The sequence below is a fragment of the Mus musculus genome, chromosome 9 (genome assembly GCF_000001635.26).
Source record: "Mus musculus strain C57BL/6J chromosome 9, GRCm38.p6 C57BL/6J".
Lineage (NCBI taxonomy): Eukaryota > Metazoa > Chordata > Mammalia > Rodentia > Muridae > Mus > Mus musculus.
This window is the reverse complement of record NC_000075.6, coordinates 103,690,722-103,708,494: the sequence shown is the minus strand read 5'-3', so window position 1 is coordinate 103,708,494 and position 17,773 is coordinate 103,690,722. Positions and strand designations below refer to the sequence as shown.

The window sequence follows — 17,773 nt, the reverse complement described above, 5'->3', positions numbered from 1 at the left end:
TGCAGAAACCATGCTATATAATTGTAACTGGTTCACAGCAGGCATTACTACTTGTCTTGAAGACACTGACATATCCTCTCAGGGAATTCTTGGAAATTTTTTTCAAAGCAGAGGCCTACCTTTGGACAGCTGCAGCTCTGTACAGCATGGGAGACCCACTGGAGACCCTGAGCTGGAACCACTCATTTCAACCGCCCTCAGCTCCCTCCGCCAGAGCCTCTGGGTCACACAGTCAGGGTTTATTCTTTAAAGTCACAAAACTGTGGCCTGATTTATTTCACACTAAGTCAATGGCTAATGCAGTGTGGACTGTGGGCAGTCTTATTTAAATAGTGTTGAACTGATGGCTAAAATCACAAGCCTGCCTGCCTAGGAGCTGTGTGTTTTATTCTGTAGGTATGAAGAGGCACTGAGAGCTTTACAGCAGTAGAGTGCTTAGAAAAATAGACCCCTGGAGAGGCTCTTGCTTCTGGAGTGTTTACAGGTGTCCCACATTCCATGTGATTTGAATCTGGAGAGCCATCCCTGAGGAATTAAACTCTTCCCTCCCAACCCCCAATACTGAGTATTTCTTTCCTACTTTGCCAGAAAACCTTAATGTATATATTGACTTTTTTTTTTTTTTTGCAGTTCCAGGAATCATATTTTATCTTTCTCTGAGTTGTGTAGAGTGACCTAGTGTCAGCATTCAGACAGGGCCGCCATGAGTGTATAAGATCAGGTGATGTTTCTAGCAGGATGTGATGGTACACAGGGCTCTAATCCTAATCTCAGCACTTGAGAGGTGAAGACAGAGGCATTGCAGGTTGGAGTTTAGCCTGGACCATATAGAGCAATCCTGTGTTTAACTGACAGAATAAACTAAGAACTAATAACTCTCACAGGAGTGCCCAAAAGAGATCCGAGGTTACCACCAGGACAGAGCACCAATGGCGAGTGAGTCTGTGATGGTCAGATTTCAGTCAGGCCCATACATTACAGGGACAGTATGTAGCAGGAGACTCGGATCTGAAGGTCTCTCCACTCCTTATGCAGAGCCCAGCTGTGAAAGGGTGGGGATTATATTGCCAGCGAGACCTCAACGTCACATTGCTTGCCAAAAGAGTGATGGGTCCTGATTTAGTAAGGTGTTTAGGAGAGCTCCTGTGAGCACTTTAGGCTTGGAAGGCTCCTCCAGAACTCTGTCAGCAAACAGCTATAGTTTCTAAGGCTCGGCTGTTTCGCAAGAGTGGATGGGTGGAGGGCATGCTTTCCTTGTTAGTGAAGGGAAATTTGAAGTCTGGGGAAAGTGGCCTAAGGAGGCCATATAGCTTTTATATTCTGCTTGACCCTCCTAAGGGCTGATGATTGACAGGAACTTTGTCTCTGAACACAACCTTGCTATGTCATGGGGGCAGATCACAGACTCTCAAACCTGACTGACTCCACCTGGACCTCACAGACAGAGCAGAACAGAGGAAAGCACGTTGGTTGAGCATCTAGGTAGGAAAGTGCTAGCTCTTACTAGACCAAGAGAGCTGTCTGATCTTGGCAAGTCTTGGAATTTCCCATTGGATTCCTATTAAATGAGGAAGAGTTGGTGGGGCAGGGGTCTTTGAAGATACATTCTTGTTAGGGCTAGACATGTGATATTGTAACATCTTCATCAAAACTGAGGTGGCCTGAATCTCTGGAGTGACAGGCTGACGCCATCTTTAAGGATAGGACAGATGTGAGAGACAAGCATGACCCTTGGAGGCTTTATGCTCTGCTCTTAGGCACAGTAAATATTTGTTTGCTAACTTCTGTCCAGAGTCTCTGTGAAGGCATTTATTTTTGTCATTGTAAGATGTTTTTAATTTCCAAGAAATTGAAGAATTGTAGGGAAATAAAGTTAGAAAGGCTGCCCTCGAGTGGATTCATAGTGCACAAATAATTAAATCTGTGCTGTAGACATTGTTTGGTGGGCCTTATGTTCTTAATAATTGAAATTTTAATAAATTATGATGGATAGTGTTGTTGCACTTGGCAGGAACTGCAACTTCTGCCTAATGATCACAGGAATGCTTTGTTCTGATAGAACTTCAACTTGTGTGTGTGCCTCTGTGTGCACGCATGCACATGCACGTGTGCACAGGAGTGCCTGAATATGCATGCACACACCTACAAATGTGCACATGTAGTCTTTGGCAATTGCAGTTTGTACTTATTATAGGTTTTCTTTTCAGGATTGGTAAGTGGAGACAGGAACTTTATAGACCCCTGACACCCACTAATTAATCATGCCTTCTGTATTTTATCTTCTGCCGTAATTTCTTTCTTTTATTTTTTTAACCATGCTTAACTAGTTTGTCTGGATTGTTTTTCTTCCTGTCTTTTTCTTCCTTCCAATCAGATAGCCATGTAAAGAAGTTCCTGAGAAGGAAGAACCTGAAGAGGCCAAGATATCATAATGGAATATCACACTCTATGGGGCTTAAGAGGTGACTCAGAGACTAAGACCTTCACTGCTCTCACAGAGGGCACAAGTTTGGTTCCTAGCACCCATGTGGGGCCACTCACATCCACTCACATCCACTCACCCGTAACTCCAGCTCCAGGGACTGCACTCTACCGCCCTCTTCTGACCTCCACAGTCACCTGCACTCACAAATCCATGCGTGCTCATAGTTGTTAAAGATATAAAATGAATCTTAAAAAAATAAAAAACAAACAAACAAAAAAAAAAACCCTGTGCCATCTAAGATGATGTAGGGATGAGGTTGGGAAGGGAAGTGGTCACCAGGAATAGTCGCTGTTTGAGAATGTAGCTACAACTTCTGAGACCAAGCAGATACCATGACAACAAGGAAAAAGCCCTACATATTTGAAGGGAAGTGTTTCTCCCCAGTCTGCCCACCATGGGCCTTGTTTCCACCCTCAACTGCGCTGGTTTATTTTCTGAGGATTATAGCCTCTGCTGCTGTCCATCCATCAGTTACACATCCATTGATAGGCGTGCTTGGGATGTTTTCTGGATTGGGAACTGGTCGGTACCCCCAGGGGACTGAAGCAATGCTCAGTTGCTGGATCATCCGCATCTGATGGTGTGACACCAGAGGATGGTGTGAACTGTGGCCCAGCAGGGCCTGAAGGACCCTAGGATTCTTTAATTAAAGGAGACCTTTTCTAAACTCTGTCTGAGTACAGATGTTGGGGTAAGGCTCTGCCTCCTGAGCAGAATTATGACAGCCCAGTTGTCCTCGGAGTTCCTGACTTAGGAAGTGTGCCTCAGAGCCCCCAGAATTTGTCCTACCAAACATTCCTGGGTGAGACCAATGCCTCAGGTCTAGGAAACATATTTTTGATAAACTCTTGTTAAGGTATCTCACAGGGTGGAAGGATTTGAAATCAGGCCGTAGACCTTTCTCACTTCTCTGGCTTGGCTGCCCAGCTTGGCTCTGATTTCCTGACGAGTAGGTCTGGGATCATGGCACGTGGAACTGGGATCATGAACACATACATGGAGCTGGGATCGTGGACACGTGGAGCTGGGATCATGGATACGTGCTCATTCCTTGCTCATCTGATGCATAGTCCCCAGATAATTAAGATCGTCTGAGCTTTGGGATGGCACTGCAGTCTGACTTTCCAAATATAAGGTAAAGCTGTGTATATATTGGGCAGAATATGTGATCCTCTTACCACTGGGCCAATCTCCATCTTGAGGTCAGGATCTTAGCAGGGAGCAGTCTCATGTTTACATTGGGGAGATTGAAACTCAGAGTTTAAATGATTTGTTCACAATGTACAGGAAGCAGCAGTGCTGGTGTTTGAACCCAGGACTCTGGCTGTAGCGCCTGACTTTCCTTGTCTGCGTCTTTACCCTGATTCCTTTTGAGCTGAAGAGTCTCCCACCGTCTCTCCTCATTACCAAGATTCTCCTTGGTTAGCATTTGAGTTCGGGCATCCGTATCTGGGAATGTATTCATTCTATGTATATGTGTACACACATTCTCTTGCTTCATTTTTAATATTTTGCATTTATTTTTATCTGGCTCTACACTGTGTGTCTCTAAGTGGCCAGCACTGTGTTGGGAACAGGGAACAGGATGCAAATATTTTAAGCATGGTAAATACATACACATGGATTATTCACCCACTGGTGTTTTCTTCTATACTTTCTAGAAGAGTTTCTTAAATTTTTTCCAATGTAACTCCTTTGCATCACCCTAAAAGATTTTTATAACCCAGGGAGCTATAAGTATATAAAGTAGGTACACAGATATTTACTAATAACTCATAAAAAAACTTATTTTGAAACAATTCTTTGGTATAAATATTATTTTGCTATTTGTTAAGGAAAGAAAATTTGCATACTAGTGATGGGTGGGTGTGCTATTTATTTTTACCTAAGAATTAAATCTTGGGGGCTGGAGAAATGGCCTAATGGGTAAAGACTTGTCACACAGGCATTAAGGATCAGAGTCTGGACCCCCAGCACCCTGGCAATGCTGAGTGAGCAGGGTGGCTTTCCTCTGATCCCAGGACTCAAGGCAATCCAGAGACACGCTAATTTGATACATGTTGAGGAGTGATACAGTATTTAAGAATTAAAATACTGTTAGTTAGAGTTGTTTTTTTCTGTGATGAAACAGGAGGACCAAAAGCTACTTGGGGAGAAGAGGGTTTGTTTTTAGCTATAATTCCATCTCATTGTTCACCCTCAAAAGTCAGGGCAATCAAAGCAGAAACAGACAGAGCCACGAACTGATGCAGAAGCTGTGGAGGAGGGCCGCCTACTGGCTTGCCCAGCCTGCTTTCAAACAACTCGGGAGGAACACTGCCCAGGGGGTGCCACCACTTACTTTGGGGTGGGCCCTTCCACATGGTTCACTAAATAAGAAAAAGACCTATAATCTTACCTAGCTACAGCCCAGTCTTATGGAAGCAGTTTCTCAATTGAGACTCCCACCTCTCAGGCCACTAACTTGTGTCAAGTTGACATAAATACCAGCCAGGAAAATACAACCAAAACACTGCAGTTCATCGCATACAGTGGCCTTAATGTGACCTGTGTTGTTTCAGACATTGTTCTTGGGCATCGGGTGTTACGACAGCCTGAGCAGTACAAACTGCTTCCTGCGCGTGCACGGCTAAGGCTGCAGTGAAGCTGTGTGATCCCGCACAGATGGGTGCTCCCATAAATACCTCCGATTCGGTATGCGTTCGATTTTGAATTAATTTTTGGCTATTGCACATCCGGAAACGTTTTAATGTTGCAGAGAGTCTATCAAAGTCAGAACTGTCCAGTACCTCAGGGCTCCAGTAGGAGGCAGAACAGCTTCCAGGAGCGAGTGTATAAATCGGCTTCGCACTTGAAAGTAAATCCTTGCAGCCATTGCAGCCATCGGGGAGGAACTGGAGACTAGATCGCAGAACATAGCCTCTCTTTCTACTAACTGGCATTCCTGTTCTTGGAAAACACCATGCTGTACAAAGCTGTGCAGAGCAAAGCGTAGGTGTGTGTGTGTGTGGGGGGGGGGGTGGTATGAACAGGGGACAGGGGCTGGTGCCATAGCGTTCAGCAACTTACAGAGAATTAAAGGTTGTAAGGGTCTGGGAAGTCTTCATCAGTGATATGGCTACTGGTACATCACGCCCATGCTCATACAGGCAGTTCTAACCAAATGCAGTGCGGCACGCGCACACACTCACACACACAAATAAAAAGGCATTAAGAAGGAGGAAGATGAAGGAAGAAGAAGAGGAGGAGGAGGAGGAAGGAGAGGAAGGAGAGATGGCTCAGGTTCAGTTCCCAGCATCTAATAGCATAGTAGCACATAATAACCTCTAGCTCCTTGGCCATGTGGTCCAGCACCCCCTTCTGGTCTCTGTGGGTACTAGATACACAGACAGTGCTCTCAGACACATGCAAACAGAATACTCATACGGCTCATACACATAAAACTAAACAGGAAAATAGAAGGGGGTTTGGGGAAGCACATATGTAGCAGGAGGGAGGTTGAGTAATAGGGGGCACATTGCCGAAAGAAAATTTTACTTATATATGAAGTTACAAAATAATCAGTTTAATTAAAAAAAAAAAAAACAGAAATTTAATAAAAACAGTATTGGGCTGATATAAGGCAGAAATGGCCAAGGGACACGGAAAGGCTTTGATCCTTTACCTTGGGAAACCCTTAAGCATGCCCGTGGAAGAGACACTGGAAAGTTGATCCCAGTTTCCTGTGAAGGGGAAGAGGACAGGCTGCCTGACATAGGAAGGATGTTGTCAGATGTGGGATGCTCAGTCTGGATGGGGATTCGTGAGCTGGTAAACTAGGGTGGGTGTTAGAGGCAGGCACTTGTGATCCCAGCACTGAGGAGGCTGGGGCAGGAGGATTGTAAAGTCAACACCAGCCTCAGATACATAAGAAAACTGTCTCAAACAGGTTTAGGCGCATGCTTGATTCTAGCAGATATAGTTTCCTTTTTTTGTGGTAATAAAACAACTCAAACATTATTTTTTTTTATTTTTTATTTTTTTAGTATTCTTGCCCCTGGTTTAGCATTTGCACAAATACACTTTTGTTTTTACAATATATGCATTCAAACAAAATTGATTTTACCAGTCAATTTTCAAGATGTATAACCTGCCCCCACTTTAAAAAATATCTAATGGCTATCTCTGAGACAAGGAGTTGTGTAAGGATGGTTCCTAAGTATTTATATTCAGTGTCTCATGGAAGTCCCTCCCTAGCCCCACAAAAGAAATGCTAATATTTTTGAAGGTCACATAGAAATCTCCGGTGTTTCATCATGGCCTTGGAAGGATGATGCCGTGTCAGACCTGCTCTTAAGCTGAGAGCCAAGTCAGTGCCCAGGCCCTGATGTCTGCGTGCTACTTTCTCCCTGAAGACGGATTGTGTTTGACTGATAGCACAAAAGGATGCTGAATTGCTTCTGTGTTATTTAGTGGAGCACATATGTGCTTGTTTGCTAATGGGTTGCTGTGGAGAGGCAGAGAGAGGCTGCCCCCAGGGGGTTGTCCTTGTTGACTTCAGGGCATGGCTGTGTGCAATTCACATTTGGGAGCGAAGCCTGTGTTGGAGTGCATTGCTGTTAAATCTGGGGGTTTCTGGGGGTTTTAGCTTCTCAGGTCAACTTTGAGAAGAAGAAACATCCACCTGTAGAAAGATACCCCTGCATCCCTGTAACTCCCCATGAAGACGCACCTCACCATTTCCAGTAGCTTGAATTAGACCCAGAGTAATGTCTCCTCATTAGACATGACAGCTGGGTTTTCATGTGTACATTGAGGTTGCAAACAGATATGTGTGACCGCTGGGTGATAGAGAAAAATGAGAAATTGCAGCTTTCTGGGGTATGGGGGTACACAAGAAAAACTCAGAGAGTACCGCCCAGGTGCCAGGCACTGCTCTACATGGCTCACACGGACACGTTGATCCGTAATGCAGTCTGTGAGGGAAGAGTTGTCATTGGTTATCCCCATTTGATAGAGGGACTGAGGTTCAAAGAGGGTGACCTTTCCTTTTGGAAGACCAAATAGCTAATGAGGGTGGGGTGCTGAGGTGGAGAGCCAGGTGTCAGCTTCCAAGCTTGTGCCCCTGGTAGGGAAGAAGGGTGGAGCCAAAGGCACAAGACTTAGCCTGCCTCTCTTACCAAACTGTTCTTCTAAGCTGCCCTGTGCCTGTTAGAGGAACACAAAATAATACATGTTTTTCCTTTCTTACAGGTGTGTGTGTGTGTGTGTGTGTGTGTGTGTGTTAGAGGAACACAAAATAATACATGTTTTTCCTTTCTTACAGGTGTGTGTGTGTGTGTGTGTGTGTGTGTGTGTGTGTGTGTGAGAGAGAGAGAGAGAGAGAGAGAGAATATCTTAGAAGGGGGAGGGAAGAGATGTTTGATGAACACAGACAATATGCCCAGTGCTGCACCAGATATTCTATGTGACATCATCAGTTGCTACCCTGGACAGACAGTATGCCCAGTGCTGCACCAGATACTCCATGTGATGTCATCATTTGCTGTCCTGGTGTTGTCACTGGCACCTGTCAAGTTCACTGTTGACTCTCAAGTGCCTGCCATTTTCAGAGGATAGATGCATAACCGTCTGTTCTCAAGTGTGGGCTTTCTTATTGCCTGTCTTACTCATCTGATTCCACATGGGGTATGGGGCTATTTTTAAAGAAATGCAGGCTATTTGTAGAAAATTTAGGCAAAGGATTTGAATTGGCAGTCTACAGAGGAAGAAACCCAAAGGGCCATCAACAGCCAGACATCATGATCAAGACATGTGCGCGCACATGCATGCACACACACACACACACACACACACACACACACACACACTTGCAATCACAGGACTCAGGAAGCTGAGGCAAAAGAATGATAAGTTTGAGAGTCTGGGCTGGAGAGTGAAGCCCCGCCTCAAGAAGGAAAACACGTGAATAATAGACATTGAGAAAGATAAGCCAACTCAGCAGCAATTAGAGCAATACAAATTAAATCATGATTATATTATTTGTATGGCATATTCAAGAGTTGACCCCATCTATTGCTGATGCTATTGTATGGCACCACCTGCAAATAATCAGGCCAGTCAGATTCCCTTGACCCTCCGTGACACTCTTCGAGATGAAAAGAGGAAGAAGAACCAAGTGGGTAATGTAACATGGAATATTTGCACAGGCTTATTGTGGTGAGGAGATATTTTCAGGTCACTGGGATGGCAAGTAAGTAGTAGGTCAGAGTAAGCAGCAATGACTCGCTGACTAGATGGACATTGCTCAGCACGGACAGATCTCTGGGGCATAGCACCAAGAGAGGCAAGCAAGAGACACAATACTACAGAGTGAATGCCTGTTTCCTCAAGCCCAATGCATGCCCACAAAATGATATGCGTTTTCTAAGTGCCCACCCAAAAGATATACGTATTAAAGACAGGATGCTTGACTGAGGGTCTGTGAGGGCTCCTAGAGGGGCATACAGATAAAAAGTAGAACAATTCATATATATATATGTTCTTGCCAGAACCAGTAAGCATAAGTGCTATGCATAAGTATGATGATAAACTCGGGGTCCTGAAAAGAAGAAAAAGAGAGAGAAATGCAAGTCAGAATAGAAATTATGCATAATCCCACTGATTTTATTGATGGTCTTAAAACTTTAAAACTTTAGGCATGTTATTCTTTATATGTGCTTTATATGTGTATTATCTACATATGTGTTTTGTGAGTGAATTGTACAGATGTATGTACACATATATGCTTGACACAAATTGTTGAAGGTCACACTATGTATTCTCTTTGCACCCTGGGCTCTGAAGATGGACTGAAGTATCTCTTGGGATGCCTTCTCCTCTTAGGGTGGATACCATGCTATCAAAGTCACTCAAGTGATGACCTGCCATGGGTCCAACATAACTTGAAACCTTCTGCCGATGCCCTTACTGATGATCGGGTGGGAGGTAGATAGCATTGATTCTGAGAAGATATCATTGTTTCTACTCATTCATGTTCAATTCTAGTAGCATTCATTTGCTTGGCTGTGCTGGAAATTAAGAATTTTCAGATCACCCATGTATGGTGGCACATGACTTTAATCCCAGCACTCAGAAGGTAGAGGCAGGAGGACCTCTGTGAGTTCAAGGCCAGCCAGATCTAAGAGTGAATTCCAAGACAACCAGGGCTACACAGAGAAACCTTGTCTCGAAATCTCCCCCTCCTACAGACACACACGAATTCTCATACCATGTCACAGAGGTTAAGAGTGCATAGCATCAAGTGAACACTGGTCCCAAATGGGACAGTGATGTTGAAACTTGGTCTTATGTGTCAGGGAACCACCCCGTGTGGTGACCTAATGGCTTTCGATAGGCGACAACTGAACAGTTTCTGATGACTGCTTGCTCAAGAACAGGTCAGTCAGTTAATAAACAGCTCAGAGCCTTTCTTCTCTGTTTTGCATCCGAGTTGTGACCAGTCCTTAGAGAGGAGTGCTCTCCTCTCCTGTGCATCCCACAGGTGCCTGATGAAAGTCTTCTCACCAGTCTGGGCTTCTTGCACATACCCATGAAACCTCCTAAGGGAGACTCAGATTCCCCATCATTGTACCAGAAGCCGAGCAGTACCCAGTACCATTGGCTGCTGTTTCCATGGTGATCTTGTGGACGTTGCAGATCCTTCATAATGACTTTCTCCTCAACAGGTGGGCTTGCAGTTTATTTATGAAGGTATCAGGGATGGGGGCAGTATAACTTGCGTCTGTTTGTATGTCTGTGTCTCTTTGTTTGGTGGTGGTTTAATGATTATGTTTTACTCCAAGTACAAAATATTCACAGGTCAGGAGAGGTTAATGCTTTACACCTAACTGAGGCTAAACAGAGGTTTGTGGTGGTGTGCTGAATACGCTAGATTTGGGAGGAATAAAATCAGACTTTCCAGAAGACATCGTGAGACTGTCTCCAAAGTTCTCACTGCTGCCTATCTTTTTCTTCAGCACTTCCTTGTGTGTGTGTGTGTGTGTGTGTGTGTGTGTAATCTAGATGTATATGAGGTTTATTGCTCTCTAACATACAGAATCCCACAAATGGGAGAAATTAATTTCACAATACAGATTTGGGGCTGGGAGATGGCTCAGTCGGTGAAGGTGAAGCACTTGATAGACTGTCATGAAGACCTAGGTTCACTACCTAGGTTTTATTCCTCCCAAATCTAACCAAACAAAGAGACACAGACGTACAAACAGACGCAGATATACTGCCCCCATCCCTGATACTCAACGCCCATGTTTAACCCCAGTGCTGGAGGGGAGCAGCCAAGCAGATCCCTGAGCACCCCAGCCAGCCTACCTAGACTTCTTTATAAGATACAGTTAATTTAATTGTGTAGTGTATTAAATTCTGTGCCTGGGAAATATTTCACAGCTGCCTTTCCTTTGTTCCATTGTCCACGTCTACCTACTTCTGGCTCCATTTCAGTGACAGAGCAGTCCCCTCTCTCCCCTCCCTTACTTAAGTGCAGAGACACTTGCCTGTTCTCACAGGTAGTCCCAAAGCCAGATGACGTTTGTCAATCTTCTTTGCAGACTCTGTGTGGCTGGGGAAATGTAAGGTGTGATGTGGGACACAGGCTGGTAAAGGGTAGTATTCAGGTGTGTGGGGCCCGGGGGCAATCAGGGGACTTCAAATAGCCTCTCTGTTGAGTTCTCCAGTTTGAAAGCTTCTCAGAGATTACCACATCAGAGGAGAGGGGAAAGAGAAGTGAGAGAAGAGGAGACAGGCACTCCCTCACACCCACTCACACAGGGACCCACACAGTATGTGCTGTGTATCCACTCAGCAGCCCTCTCCTGCTTTGTATGCAAAGACAGACGCTCTTGTGATAGCGTGGAGGATAAACACTCATTTCCCCAAACATCCAGATGCAGTTGGCTGCGACCATCTGACAGAGCAGTCGCTCTCTTTAGAAACAGTTCATTTACACTTTATTCATTCACGAGCCTCAGTACTTCTGGGTAAATCTGTTTTGTCTACAAAGAAGGGGGACCCATAGAGCAAGTTCCTAGTATAAATACATTTGCGGGTAAAGCATGCTAACCTGCTTGAGAAGGAGACGTGCTCATAAAAGCCTTCCTTGCGTCTGTTTGCATCCTAGCCCTGCACTGACTATGAGTGATTCCAGCCATTAAGGTAGTCCTTGGAGGGCTGCTACTTGATAATATTTTATTAGCACTTAATTTGAATTACTTTAATAAAACTCCATTTCTTTGTCTTGCCCATAATTCAGTATTGTCACACATATTGCCCTTTTATCCTTATGAACCTGTTAAAAGGTATCCTCATTAATTATATTCTCCTGTATTCCTTAGACACTGTTAGATACAATTTTGAGCAAGAATTTCCATCTTTCTCTATCTTTTATTTTATGATAAACATATCCTGACTCTCAAACATTTGAATTGAAAGTAGGATTGCATGTAAGGAACACAACTAGGAGAAAATACGGTTTGTTATCCCTGAAATGTCTAGACTTGACATTCCCTTTCATGGGAAATGGAGGTGAACTACCCTGCCACCCTCCCCGCAAAAAAAAAAAAAAAAAAAAAAAAAAAAAAAAAAAAAAAAAACGTGGCCAGAAATAAACTTTATTATTCCTAAAACAACATCTGTACTAGAACAGGGCACGGTGGATAGTGAGTGAGTGACTTAATGAGTCAAGGCCGTGTGCCCATATATGTTATGGGATTCCCATTGTGTTTCCTAAGGACTGTCTTTTAATATCAGGCAGTCTGTGTGGTGATAGGAACAGCCAGGGGTTTGTGTTGAAAGGATTGCCTGTGTTTGTCATCATTTGCCCACCCAGCTTCCGATATCCAAGGAAGGGAACACTGACCGTATACACCAGCATGCCATAGAGAAGGAAGCCCCTGGAGATGCTCACAAAAGCATCTTAGTTTACATGTGTTTACTGAGTCAAATTGACCAGATACTCTGCTAGCATTGATAAACATCCAACTCACAGAACTCTGACACCCTGATCTGCACGTACATATAATTTTTCTGCTGATGTTTGAATAAGCCAATAGTGTGTAGCTATGCTGAATTCCCCACTCCTAAGCCCCTTAACCCATAAAAACCCCTAGCTTTCGAGCCTCGGGGCTGACATCTGTTATCTCCTGTGTGGGATGCATGTCAGTCCAGAGCTCCGTCATTAAACTACCTCGTGTGTTTACAGCAAGAAGGATTCTCGTGTTTCTTTGGGTGCGCTCTCTCTCCTGACACTGGAGTGGGGGTCCCGAAAGGGGTCTTAGAGAAGGAATGTTTGGAAAGTTGAGAGTGATAAGGAAATGAATGATAGCAACTTAATGTTTTTAATGAAGTGTTCACTCTAACCTTTAGAAGGTGGAAAAAAATTAGTCCTGTGCCATGGTTCCAATTTTCTTGTTATTGAGTTAACAATCACTAAGGGGGAATTCCTTTCTGGCTGTCTTTCTGCATGAAGCAAACTCTACCCCAAGACAGATTCATTCAAAGCTTTAGGACTTCTTGTTGTTTTTGTTGTTAAACATCATTTAAATTCTTGAATCCCATCTTTAGATGCCTGTGGAGCATCTGGGGGCTCCTGTTTCTGACTTGGCAGCTGGATTCTTTCCTCTGTTTCTTTGTTGTGCCTTGTGGAATGTTGCTGTCTCCTAACTCTTACTTTATGTAACCCTCATTGACAGCACAAGTTCTGAGAACAGCTGATAGGAGGCTGCTGCTTCCACCTAGGTCCTTGCCTCCTGCTGGGGCTGCACGTGGTATTACTGCCCTGTAAGAATCACACAAGACACCTGATGGGCAGGAGTAACCTTCGGCCCCGACTCTTTTAAGCTGCACTCTAGTAATGTACAAGCCCATACATACATATGCACACATGAACAAAAACACTCAAAACATCTATGTGTATGTTAATGTATGGATTCTATTGTGTAGTCTACAGTGTCACCAATAGATGTTGGAAGTCTGCCCTGATCAGTACGCAGAGACATCGTCACCTCATTTTGAATGACTATATAGTACTCCGTTGTGCTCTTACTCGAGTGCTATAGTTAAACAACATTTGGATTTTCTGTTACAGTCTTCCACAAAGCATCCCTAGAAATCTCCTTCTGTGTCTGTAGGTATATTTATCAGATATGGTAAATGAGACTCATTGATAAAATAGAATGTGCTTTTTTTTTTAGCATCACCTAATGCTGCCAAATTGTCCTCCAAAATGATTATATTAATTTATACTTCCACTAATAGCATACTAGGATGTCCTTTTCTCTGCATCTTTGTCAACAATGAGTATAACAAAAATTTGAGTTTTTGAATCTGATGGTGAAGGTAGAATCCAATTTTAGTCCATGTCTTTAGTAGCTGCTGCCGTGTTTAAATTTTGTTTCAGTAACTGTTCACTGAATGTGCACTGTGTCAACACTGGACCAGGACATGGTAACCAAGTGCTGCCCTTGTCCTTTAAAAAGCCACACGAGTGAACTTTTCTAGAAGAATTCAAAGCTGTCAGTGGTAGATGTGTGTCTTTGTGTTCTCTGCTGACAGGAAGACACTGTCTCTTAAAGCTCCGACAGTGACACTCATGCCCACAGGATGCTGTCCACCCCTGCCCACATAGATGCTGTCCACCCCTGCCCACAGGATGCTGTCCACCCCTGCCCACAGGATGCTGTCCACCCCTGCCCACATAGATGCTGTCCACCCCTGCCCACAGGATGCTGTCCACCCCTGCCCACAGGATGCTGTCCACCCCTGCCCACAGGGTGCTTGCTGTCCACCCCTGCCCTGCTGTTTACCCAGGCCCACTCTGGTTTCTAGTCCTTCCTTTCCTAACTTGGCAACTCTCCCTCTCTGCAGCTATTGCCTGGTTTTCCTTGTGGAGATCAGTCTGCTGCAGCAGAAAGGATATTCCAGCAGCTTCCATCTTTCTCCACCTGCTGGCTTGAGTAGTCTGGTTGTCACAGCTAGAAGCAAGCACTCACCCTTACCCACTATTGGCATTGTTCCTAAAGGGACACCAGGCATGTGTGGGATTGTTTGGCAGTGTCTCCAAGAGCTAATTCATTGTTCTAAGCTTTTTCTCCTACAGAGAGAGATGTATTGTCAGAGATGGTATTTCACCTGGGGCACCTGAATTAGGCTATAGGCATGTTGAATATTTCTTTAGAATTCTCTGCAATTAAAAAAATACAAATATACAGCAGTATTCATGATTTGAGGCTATGTTTGTTCCTGTTACCAAAATAAACTAAGGGAATAAGGTATACCCTAGACGTTGAAATACCTGTATGGTGGCTATTAAATAAAATAAAGATGGATCCCAAACACACACATAATGGGCAAATACATTCTGGTGGATTTGTGAGTATAAGGGTGGCTATCAAGGCCAGAGGCCACTTCAAGTGTCTTCAACCTTCTTTTTTTCTCTGTCTGCCCCTGCCCCCGTATGTATGTATGTATGTATGTATGTATGTATGTTTGTATGTGTCTGTTTCTTCCTGTGTTTCTGTGTGTCTGTGTCCCCTCCCTCCCCCTCTCTCTTAAATCCAGAGTTATTGCATTTGGCTGACTTGTCATTCTCCTGCCTCAACCTCCCCATTGCTGTATGTGTGCTACCAAAACTGACTTTTAATAAAAGCCCTAGAGATCACACTTAGGTCCACTTTAGCAACTGAACCATCTCCCAGCCCCTAAACCTGCTTTTCTGGGTAGAGCCAGCTTTAGATATTCTGACTCTTTTGTGTAGCTAAGAACGAGGAAGATCCTGGAGTTCAGTAAGCACCCTGGAGCCTCCCAGGGTCATCACCATGGAACTGTCCATGCTCAGCGCATGGCCTTGAGCCTGTTGCTGTCTCTTTACCTTGGGACAAGAGCAAGGTTCCAGGTTGCCTGGCACCATTGTGCTCTCCAGGCCAGGACCCAGTGAGGCCAACCTGATGGCTCTCCTAGCCAAGCAGCTCCTAAGGGTGTGTTAAAAGCTAAGAGAGGAAAGAAGCCAATCCCCAGGGAAAGGGCTGGAGCATGCTAGCAGTTGCTAGGCAAGTTAAAGTAATTCACTGTCCTTGCCAAATGCCTGACTCGCAAACAGGGAAACTTTCATGGAAGGGAGTGAGGTGGGGGTGCTTGCTGGTTGCCATAGGAATGTTTCCATGATTGGAACCAGACCACAGAGTGGGGAGAACAAGCCGGCAGCATCCATGGCTCTTTCAGCCTGGGAATGGAAACACACACGGTGGGCAGTGGAGCCGAGGTAAGCCCAGGGAGGAAGGAGCAAAGACCAAGATCCTTTTGGGGTGAGGGTGGGCAAAGGTGTAAGGACAGAGCATCTTGGGATGAAGGGCAAGACCTGGGCAGGCAAAGTCCTAGAGGCCACGTGTGTTCAGAGATGGGCGAAGTGTGATCTCCGGGGCTACTCTGAAGACCTGATGCTTATAGGAGAATTTACAATCTGGTCTTAAGTCAGGGAACATTCTAATTAGAGTCAGGAAAAAAAATACAAATCCTAGATTTAAAATAGATAAGAACTTAAAATAATGCAAGCCGCTAGGAAAGACTAGTCTGAAGGTAGGTATTTGGTATTTATGTAAATATTATGCCAGCTTATGTCTCCCTTTTAGTTCATGAAGCAGAGGTGGTAATTAAAGATTTGTCATTAACGAATTATCCTGTATTCATCCAATTCAGATTCACAGGGAGGAAGAAGCACAATTGGCCAAGATGAGGTACTGGTAGGAAGTCTTGAGGGACCCTTTGCCTGGACTCTTAATATCGGGCACCCTCTCGCCAGGCAACAGTTTGGGGGAGGGCAGTTTCTGGGTTTGTGCAGAAATAAGCGGCTGTTAGCAGATGCTGAGTGTGCTCTGAGTGTGCGCTTCAGGTTCTCTGGGATGAATCAGTCTCCAGCTATTGGGAACTGGGTGGGAGGTGCCAGTTCTTGCCTGCCTTCCCAGGAGGAGGCAAGTGGATGCTCTTTTCACTGAGATCCAGCTCCTGGGAGAGGCACATAAGCCCAGGCGTATCACACCGGTGATGAGCAGCTTAGCTGTCTGTTGATAGTGTACGTGTCGACTGCTTCCAGTTTCTTGGTTCACAATCTATAGTGGAGGTTCCTTTTTATCGCAAGGAGGTCTGGGTGAATTTGTCATCATTTGTCATGTATTTGGTTCGTTTCCAGGTGTTCAGAGGGCATTTAAAGTGGCGTCTTCCATAGGCTATGACTAGAGACAGGATTGGTATGGTATTGGTATTGGTATTATTTCTTTCTCTGTGTGTAAACACAGCACTGAAGATGGGGCCTAGAACCTTGTATGTCTAGGCTCATGCTCTACCAGGAAGCTACATACCCGGCCATTTAAAAAAATATATTTGTTATTTTGAGACATGGCCTCACTCAGTTGTATAGGCTGGCCTTGAACTCACTTTGTAGACCGGGCTGTCCTCAAATCTTCCTGCCTTAACCTTTCTAGTACATAACAGGCCTATGGAACGAGGACCAGCTTTTAATATATGATTTTTGTTGTTGTTTTGCTTTGTTTTTTTAGTTGGTTTTGGCTGGAAGAATAAGTCATGTAAAAGAAAACTGAAGAGCATATTTATTATCAAGTATTTGCATCCTAGTGTTGCCTACATTCTTACGGGGTCAGAAGTCAAAGTTGTTTGGGGACGATCATTTGGGGAGCAGTCAATTTCTGTGGTGGGGAACAACAATGTCTTTGCAACTTCAGAATTACTAAGAGCAGGCAGGATGATACCAATCCACAAATCAGAGGCACGTTTGTAGACTGACTGCCAAACTTGTATTTACTGAGAGAGCATCGTCCAATAAGAACGCCTCCCCTTGAACTCTTCAGATAACGTAGACTTGTATGACTCTGACAAAGATGCCAGAACACAGTGGTTCTAACCTTTTAAACAATGGCTTTCTTATCTAAAGCCCCTGAAATCTCGAGCAGTGCTGGTGAATAAAAACCTAACAAGAGCCTTAAATATGAACCCCAAAGAGCCCATTTCTAAACTTAAATTTAGCTTCAAACGGGACTCAACTTAACATGGAACTGGACTCTGGTATCACACACAGGAGCAGCTGAGTCCAGTCAAGAGAAACGTTCTCCCTTCATCCACACCCCCACTGCTCAGACCTGGAGACCCATCCCGGGTGTCTACTAGAGGGAGAATCCTGCTTTCTAAGTGTGGATCTCTGGAGTTTACACTTTGGGGAGGAAATTCCCATCAAGTTGTGTTAGAACA

The 17,773-nt window shown here is 44.4% G+C and overlaps 1 protein-coding gene across 9 annotated transcripts in view; it reads left to right on the top strand.

The window, feature by feature from the left end:
• Positions 1-17,773, top strand: part of Tmem108 (transmembrane protein 108) — a 278,965-nt gene that overhangs the window by 53,406 nt on the left and 207,786 nt on the right. The window contains exon 1 of one of the 9 annotated variants that reach the window (XM_030244730.1): positions 15,306-15,776. The exons of 5 other annotated variants lie outside the window; for them this stretch is intronic. The gene's annotated coding sequence lies outside the window, so the exon portion shown is untranslated. Of the gene's footprint in view, positions 1-15,305; positions 15,777-17,773 lie in introns of those variants that run through there. 3 more of the 9 variants (XM_006511866.4, XM_030244731.1, NM_001359465.1) reach the window with 3 other exon arrangements.